The following is an 8,609-nucleotide window of genomic DNA, read 5'->3' on the forward strand; positions in this document are numbered from 1 at the left end:
CCACTTAGGGTTTCTTTCCAAACTCTCTCTCAGCCACTTAGCCTCCTCCCTCACCAAACACGCACTACGGCCCCTCTCTCACTCCTCTCTCACCGGCCCCTTCTCCCTCTCCCTCAACCACGCCGGCGTCGGCCCCTCCTCCCTCTCCCTTAACCACGCTGGCGCACCACCTCCCTCTCTTTCCCACCACAGCGACACGGCTCCAATCTCTTTCCCGGCGTCGGATCTGGACGCCACCTCATCTCCGGCGGTGGATCCGGACGCCACCTCGTCTCCACCAGCGGATCCGGACGCCACCTCATCTCCGGCGGTGGATCCGGCCGCCACATCGTCTCTGCCGGTGGATTCGACCCCCACCTTATCTCCGGCGGTGGATCCGACTGCCACATCGTCTTTGGCTGTGGATCTAGCCCCCACCTTGTCCCCGGTAGTGGATCCGACCGCCACCTCGTCTCCAGCGGTGGATCCAGCCAAAACCTCATTGGCGGCGGCGGATCAGGCATGTAGGGGCAGTGGCGTGGCTCCAGCGAGCGACGGTGGATTCCAGGCTAGATCCCGACGACGAGGTGGCCCAATGAGGCGGTATGCTCCCGAATCCAGCTACGGGAGGCTGGCTACATCCAGCGGTGGTGCTCCCAGTGGCAGCGGCGGTTCCCAACGGGCGGGCTTAGTGGGCCATTGGACTTGCGGACTGGATTTGTTTTTTTCTTTTGCGAATTTCATTTACAAAGGCGGGTAGTTTGCCCACCTGTGAAACCCCACCATTTATCGTGACCTTTCCTCCGAGACATTTGTTTTGCCCACCTCAAAAAACCGTTTCTGACCACCTCGCAAAAGATTTCCTGTAGCAGTGACGTCAGCGACGGGATGGGGAAGACGACGTGATGCAACACAGTGGTAAAAAGAGGAGTTGAATTGTCTGTTCTGATGACGACGTCTTATCCCAATATATACGCACGTCGAAGCGAGAAATCACTGGACCATTCACTCGCACGTCGCATGTCCATGCCCATCGCCCTCTCCTGGCGCCGATGTCAAGTCGGCAATGGGATGGGGAAGACGGTGATGATGCAGCATAGTGGTAAAAGGAGGAGATGAATTGTCTGATCTGAGGACGACGTGTAACACCCTCAATGTTATGCCCTAAACAAATTACTACGTGATAATGCATGTGATGGAATGAATAGATGGAGTATTGCAACCTAAAATGATCAATAAAAATGTTAAATGATAAGCTATTCCATAACTCATATGTATCAAGTAGGGTTTAAAACTATTTTTTATTAAACAAAAATACTATAGAACATATATGTGGCGCTTAAATAAAGTTTGGAATATTGTTGAAACTAGCGGTCTTAGACAGCGTGGGGGAGACAGAGGCCTCCGCCCGCCAGGCGTCGCCCTCGGGTGGAGGCTCGGGATAGGCACGACAGGTGGGCGTGTAGGAAGCTGGCACGAAAAGCTATAGTTTCATTAATTCCTCCAAACCCCCCTTACACGGTTATAAGTGTTCCCTATTTATAGGGCTCAACTACTTCTTGACAGAATTTATTACATTGCCCCTCAACTGCTACAGTATATTCCCAGAATATTCCGCCACTAGTCTCTTGTTTGCGGGGCAATCCTGCCACACCGTCTTCAAGTAACAGGCCTCCATAAGCGGCCGGCCCACTGTGCCTCGGTCTTCGGCCTAGAGGCCTGGGTTCCCGATGCTGGCCTCCATCTTTTGGGGCACGCCGTTGCCTTCGCGGGTCTCCACCGGTCCGGTCGGAGACATCATCCGTAGGTCTCCGCCCAGCCGCGCGGGGGCCATGCTGGCGCGCTCGCGCGGACCACGGGCGCCTGCGCTTAGGTACTTGCACACACTTAGGCAAGACTATTCGTTTGATTAGTTCAGGGGCAGGGCGGCCTCCGCCCTCATCGCCGGAGATGCTCGTCAGCCAAAACAGGGCGGCGTCCGCCTGAGCGGTTGGAGATGTCTGTGCCTAGCCCGGGCAGAATCCACGACAAGCTCACTGAGCCTCATGCGGTGCCCTACGAGCATAGCCAAGAAAGTTCCTTTAGTCAGCGTCAGATCTCCGCCCTAAGACGGTCGAAGACGCCTTGGCGACACCCCACCGTCGGAGGCCTTCGCCACCCACCGAGGCCGTGTTACAACAGTTCCCCCCCTTTTGAGACCATGGTTCGCCTAAGCGTGCTGTGAGCTCAAAACGCCTTGACCAAAGGCGTCCGCGGGGGCAGAGGCCACATGCATTGGCATCTCTGAGCGAGGCCCCGCTACTTTCCCCCTGGCCCGCTCTAGTGTGGCCGCTGGTCTTGTTGATAGTGGCTGTTGGGCAGCAAATCTAGCCATTGTCCTACGGTGCAGCCGTTTTTGCCGTGTCAGTTTCCATTGTATACCTTGCGACTTTTTCGGAGATGACCGTTGTGTGGCGGGTGAATTCTCCGGAGATGACCGTTGTATGGCGGGAGCCGGACCACCTACCCATGGCCTATATAAGGGCGTTGTTGGTGGCAGGGTCCCCCTGTATTGCTCATTCGCTTTCCTTGCCTCTGATAAATCGCTCTCTGCTCTCTTCGCTTTCGCCTTTTGCTGCCCTCGCGCATTCTGTCTTTCTGCCTGCGTCTCGCGCTTAGGCTGCTGTTGCGGTGGCTTTCTTTTCTGCCTCCACACAAACTCGCCTTCTCGCCTTTTTCAGACCCTATCGCCACCTTCTCGATGTTAGGGCCACCGGCTGGGGTGCGTGTTTTGAGGAGTGCATGCTTGCCTCTGCTTCCGCATTGGAGTTTGAAAAGCTAGAGGAGGAGGATTTGGGGAGTGTCTCTACTTCCGTCGGAGACCTGATCGCTGCGGATTCCAGAGATATGGCGATAAAGTCTTGGGATTTTGGCCCCTCCTCCATTACTGAAGAGGCAATCGCGGAGATGTTGAAGGAATCATGTTTTCCTTCTTCGAGGGTAAAAATCCCTCCACCTGGCCAGACTGTTCCGGAACCAGAGGAGGGATATGTGGTGGTCTTTCGGGACTTCTTCACCTGCGGCCTCCGCCTTCCTTACATTCCCTTCCTTCGCCGGGTGTTGGAGACCTTCAATGTCTAGCTCCATCATCTGACTCCTACTGCCTTCCTTATGCTTAGCAAATTCTGCTGGGCGTGTGTTTCTTATGGTGCTGAGCCGGATGTGGACACCTTCTTCGCGTACTACGAGCTGTAGAAGCAGCCAAAGAAGAAGAAGGAGGTGCGAGAGGGCAAGGAGGTGGAGGTGACCAACCAGTACGGTAGTTGCACCTTTATGTCTAAGAGAAACCAAGGTGTAGACCGCCTGGAGATCTCTTTTTGCCAGAAGGGCAAGTGGGACCACGGCTAGCTTGAGCAATGGTTCTACGTGAAGACCTACGGGGTCTGTAGCACTACTGAGGATGGTGTGGAGGTCTCGGAGTATCCATTGACTTCAAGGATGGAGGAGATGGCGCCGCACACGTGCGTGGATCCACCGGAGGAGGTGTCTCCAGCGAGGGAGGCTTGCGACCAGGCTTTTGCAGCAGTGTGCCGCTACTCCGGTGGCCGCGACCTGGTGGAGGAGATTATGGCCTCTAACTACTGGCCCCTAGGCAAAAACAACCTAGCCTTTCGGCTAGAACAAGTGAAGGTTCCTGTTTTTGGGCCGAAGGCCGAGATTCTGTTCCCCCGCTTCGGTCAGTCTTTGGGGGAGGGGGTGATGGAAGACAGTTTCATCTCCGAGGTTGAGGAAGCCACCGTAGGGTTGGTTGGCAAGATTTCTGAGCATGAGTACACATCTCGGAGGGCCATGGTAGGCACCATGCCGTGGCTCAATCGAGTTTTTGAGGAGGTTGTGATTGTCTACCAGGAACGCAAGGTTCCCGCCGAGGTCCTGGCTTTGATTAAGAAGAAGAAGAAGAAGGCCTTCGCGAAGAATGTTACGGCGAAGGCCGAGTCTAAGAAGAGGAAGGGTGCCGTTGTTGCTCGGGCGCCTACGAAAAAGAAGAAGAGCGGTGCTCTGTTGATCGCGCCGGCCGTGTCTTCTGCCAGTAGTGCGAGCGTTGCCTCCACCGGCAGTGAGGACATTTAGAGCTCCTCCATCCCGTCAGTGGACGTGCGGGTTGCGAGCGGAGAGGATCTTGACTCTCCTGTAGCTCCAGTGTGCCCTATGAGTGGCGCTAGGCGTCTGGGAGCCAACGCTGCTCTGGCGCGCTCCTTGCATGGTGCTGTGAGTGTCGGCGAACAGCCGGATGGTAGCGCCCTTGAGCCTATGCCCAACATTCTTGGCGGGCTGTGTTCAAGTTCTGAAGAGGGCATGGAGGCCATCTTGTGGCATGCTCCTTCGTCTCCCGCTATTGTTGCGCCTTCGCCCGTGCCGGTGGCTGATGTCGGGCAGTTGGAGGTCATGCTTGCTGAGTAGGCCCCGGCGGCTCAGTCTTCTTCGAGTCCTCCGCCCGCCAGGCCACTGGCTGAGGAGATCCGGCCCTTTGGGCCTTCGACGCATGATATGGTGGAGACTTCTGCCTAGGGGGCGCGGCAAGCGGCCTAGCTTGGGCTTTTTATGAGTAAGTTTATTTGGTGCACATTTTTGTGTTTACTGTCTTCGCCCGGTTTATTTGTTTACATATTATGCCAAGTGCTAATACTGTGTACTTGTTGCTTTGTAGGCAATGTCATGGCTGGACTCCTCACCCTAGAGGAGCGAACGGCCGCTGCCGGCGTCAGATTTGGTCCGGGGCAGCCGGGGCTTATGGCGCCGGATCCGAGTGAGTATAGAATGTTTTTATTTTGCTGGCCTGTTGTTATTGCCTATTTCTGATCGGCCCTCTGACCTGAGCTGTTGTTGTTATTTTTTTTACACAGGCTCCTCCAACACTTCTATCTTAGGTTGGGAAGAGTGTTATCTTGGTGTTCTTGGAGACGTCGGAGGTGGTCTTTGGCTGTTGGTGTGTTTATTGTGAGATTTGCTTTTCTCACCTTATTGTTTTGTGTTTGTTTGTTCTTCTTTGAACAGATCGCTTCAAACTACGTTTGAGGGACATGGATTTCTTCCAACTTCTCCGTGTTCATCTAGAACACCAGAGCCTAGTGCATCTTCGGCGGTTTGCCCCTTTCTCTTTTTTTTATTATTACTTTTTTTTGTGTATGTTCGCTTTTAGACTTGTTTTTGATTCCGTTGCTGATCGCTTTGGTCTTCTTCTTTCTGGTCGTAGGGGTATCACATGGCTGTTGTTAAGGAAGAGTGCTGCACTCGCGAGGTCTCCGACCGAGATACTGCAATTGAAGCACTCAAGGTGGAGATCGAGCGCCTAGAAGGAGAAAAAGGGGGTCTGTCCAACTCCCTTGCAGCTCTCCGCCTGTCTCTAGTGGAGAAGGAACGAGAAAAGGATGGTTTGAGGGCTGATCTCGCCAAGGCCCGAGATGCTGAGGCTTTGTTCACCGAGCAGGCCTGTAGGGCGAACGAGCTGGCCGAGGGTCTCCGACGAGAGCTTGCCTCTGAGAAGGAATTCATAGCTGCGGTGGGGGAGCAGCTGTCTTTGATGATGAGGCGTTTGGACTCGGTCAAGGGGGTCCTTGCTGCAACCGTTGGCCACTACCAGGCCACCGTCGCCGAGTTCGGAGGCGAAACCTCCGCTCCTTTGGAGGAAGACAGCGTGTACGCCCTCGCCTCCTGGCTAAAGTGTCACCTTGCAAAACTCCCCGGTCTGATCAATGGCTGCATGGACTACGGGGCGCTAGCGGGAGTAGCGAATTACACCAAGCTTTTGGCACGCGGTGGGTGTACGCATACCGAAAGTATTCCAGAGGGAGCGCTATCGGGTCTAGAGGAGCTCGGTGAGACTTCTCTTGGTTTGCGAAAAACCTTGAGAAATTTCATTAGGCACTTTTGGGCTCCATTTGGGAGATTTGCTGCCCGGAAACTGGCGGATGAAAAGAAGGCGAAGGTATTTCTAGTCTTTGTAGCCGTTATTTTTGTCTCCTTGCTTTTTGCGAAGCTGCGAAGGCTTTCGTTGCTTGTGCCCCTAATACTTTAGCCTGTGCTGTAGGACGCGCAGAAGAGTCTTGCGGGCAGGCCTCCGTCAGTTTCGCGCTCGGCGACCGCGAGCGGTACCTCCGCCGCCGCTGGCGCTTCGGTGGGATCTACGATCGGCGGTGGTAGTGGTCGGAGGCCGCAGGCGCCGTGCCCACCCACAGTTGATGCGGGCTCCGTTCCAGGGACTTCTACCATGGTCGGTGCGCCGGAGGTCTAGGCTCTTTGTAGCACTTAGTTGTTTTGGCGTGTATATTGTAGTCCAGTTGGACTTTTGTGAATAAAGTTTATTTTGTTCTGAATGGTTTTGTAGGAAATTTTAACCTTGTGCAGGTTCCGAATCGGGAGCCTGCGCAAGATGTTGCGCCCTTGACTCTCTACAATGATGGTATTTATGTGAGCAGAGAGCTTTGGGAGTATTGACGTTTGGCTTTTCCCGCAGCATTGCGCGCGACGTGTTTGAGTCAGTTAAGTTTGACATAGACGACGAGCGCGCTGGGTTTACTCGCGCGCTTGCTTGGCGTGGACCTCCGCCACAATAATTGGGATTTTATTGTAAGTTTGTGTCCTGTAAGAATGCTTCTTGATGTTTTATGGAATACAAGACAGGTTCACTTTCTTGATTATTTGTGCGGGGGCTTGAGCCTGTTGTGCTAGTTTACATATCTCATCTAGTCCTGAGTTTGCACACCGTTGTCCTTTGCTTGGGCGAACGTGCGCAATACAGAGGTGGTGGCCAGGACCTTCGCCCCATGTTTTCTCCTTCTTTGTGCTTGCTTGATGGCCAGGGTAGAAGTGTTGGCAGTTTTTTGACTGGCGGAGGCATACTTGAAGTCTGCCTGGTGAGGCTTGCTGAATCGGTGTTTGATCCGACTAGAGGTTTGGCGCAGCTTGTGCAGATGACAGAGACTTTTGGTATTTCTTTAGCTAGGTGTTTTAGCTATCTAGTGGCATGAGCCTCTGACGCTGCACCCCCGTGGGACTTGTTTTATTTGTGGAGATGGCAGGTTAGGTCTTTGACGTCAGGGGGATGTTATGAGATTTCGTACGATATCCCCCTTCTTCCGTAGGCCTTCGCTGTTCATCACCGTGCCGTAGTTCCTGTATCTTTTCCCACTGTCTCCGACCGTCTACTAGTGCCTCCAACTTTATGAGTTTTCGTACAATATCTACGGCTGACTTAGATATCTAAGGAGACCCCTACCTCCATGGTCATTGATGTGGCTTGTGTTTGTGCTCTGCCCTCTTCCCCCCCTTGCGCCTTATGCTGACTGAGGTTTTAAGGGCGTTGGGGGAACCCGTTTTATAGTGGTGTGGCGGCTTTTGGTTATTAAATTTGTGGTACGTTATTTGTTGGAACATATCTTGGCTTTAATGGCCTATATCTTGGTTGTATTGTTCGTGTCTTTTGAGATTTTTGAAGTAAATAGGCCTAGTGCCTAAGCGATAGGGTTTTGTCGGACGTTGTCCTCGTTTTGCTGTTTTTCGATGGCGGAGACCTTCCTCTTTTTTTTGGTTCTGGTGCCATAATGTTGTTGCTCCTGGTGCTTGGGTTGGTTTTTTCTTAATTTCGGAGGCCTATTTTGGCCGATTTTGTTTTTTGCCATGCTGCCTGAATTTGTTTAGGTCTTCGTCAAGGTCGGAGGTCTGTTCGGCCAAGGTTATTTTTGCCTTGATGCCTGAATTTGGTCAGGTCTTTTTCAAGGGTCGGTGGCCTGTTTGGCCAAGTTGATTTTGCTTTGATGCCTGAATTTGGACAGGTCTTTTTCAAGGGTCGGAGGCCTGTTTGGCCAAGTTGATTTCTGCCTTGATGCCTGAATTTGGACAGGTCTTTTTCAAGGGTCGTAGGCCTGTTTGGCCAGGTTGATTTCTGCCTTGATGTCTGAATTTGGATAGGTCTTTGTCAAGGGTCGTAGGCCTATTTGGCCATAGAGGTCGTTTCAAATTACCAATGCCTGTGGGCGGCGCTTTGAAAGGACCTGTGCTTATTATTGTTCACCGAATGTTGCGGCGCCAGAGCTGGCCGCTTTTGGTTTTGGACTTTTCAAGCATTCTTTTTGGGGATTACCTCTTTATACTTGTAGAGGATTTTTACATTGAGCCTGCCTCGTTAAAAACCTCACCTCCGCTTAGAGTTCTCCTATGAGGAAAAGAGTACAGGCTCTTTTACATTTTTTGGGTTGAAGAAAAATAAACTGAAAGGTAAATGAACAGAGGAGCCTTCGCTTATTATTTGTGGAGGTTGCCCTTTGGTACACTGCCTAGATGTAATATCTGTGGAGGCTATCGATATTCTAGGTGTGGGTTGTCGTGACACCTTCGCTGTCGGTCAAGTGGAATGAGCCAGGGCGGCCTGCTACCGTTGCTGTGTATGGGCCTTCCCATTTCGGTTGTAGTTTGCCAACAAGTTGTGCGTTGGGTTTTCTTCTGAGCACGAGGTCTCCGTGTTTTATGTCTTTCCTTACCACCTGAGAGTCTCTCCACTTCTTGGTTTGGGACTAATATTTTGCAATGTTTTTGACTTCTTCCAGTCTTATGGCTTCTATTGTTTCTTTTGCATACTCTTCATCTTGCAACAT

This window comes from Miscanthus floridulus, chromosome 5 (genome assembly GCF_019320115.1).
Source record: "Miscanthus floridulus cultivar M001 chromosome 5, ASM1932011v1, whole genome shotgun sequence".
NCBI classification, from domain to species: Eukaryota; Viridiplantae; Streptophyta; class Magnoliopsida; order Poales; family Poaceae; genus Miscanthus; species Miscanthus floridulus.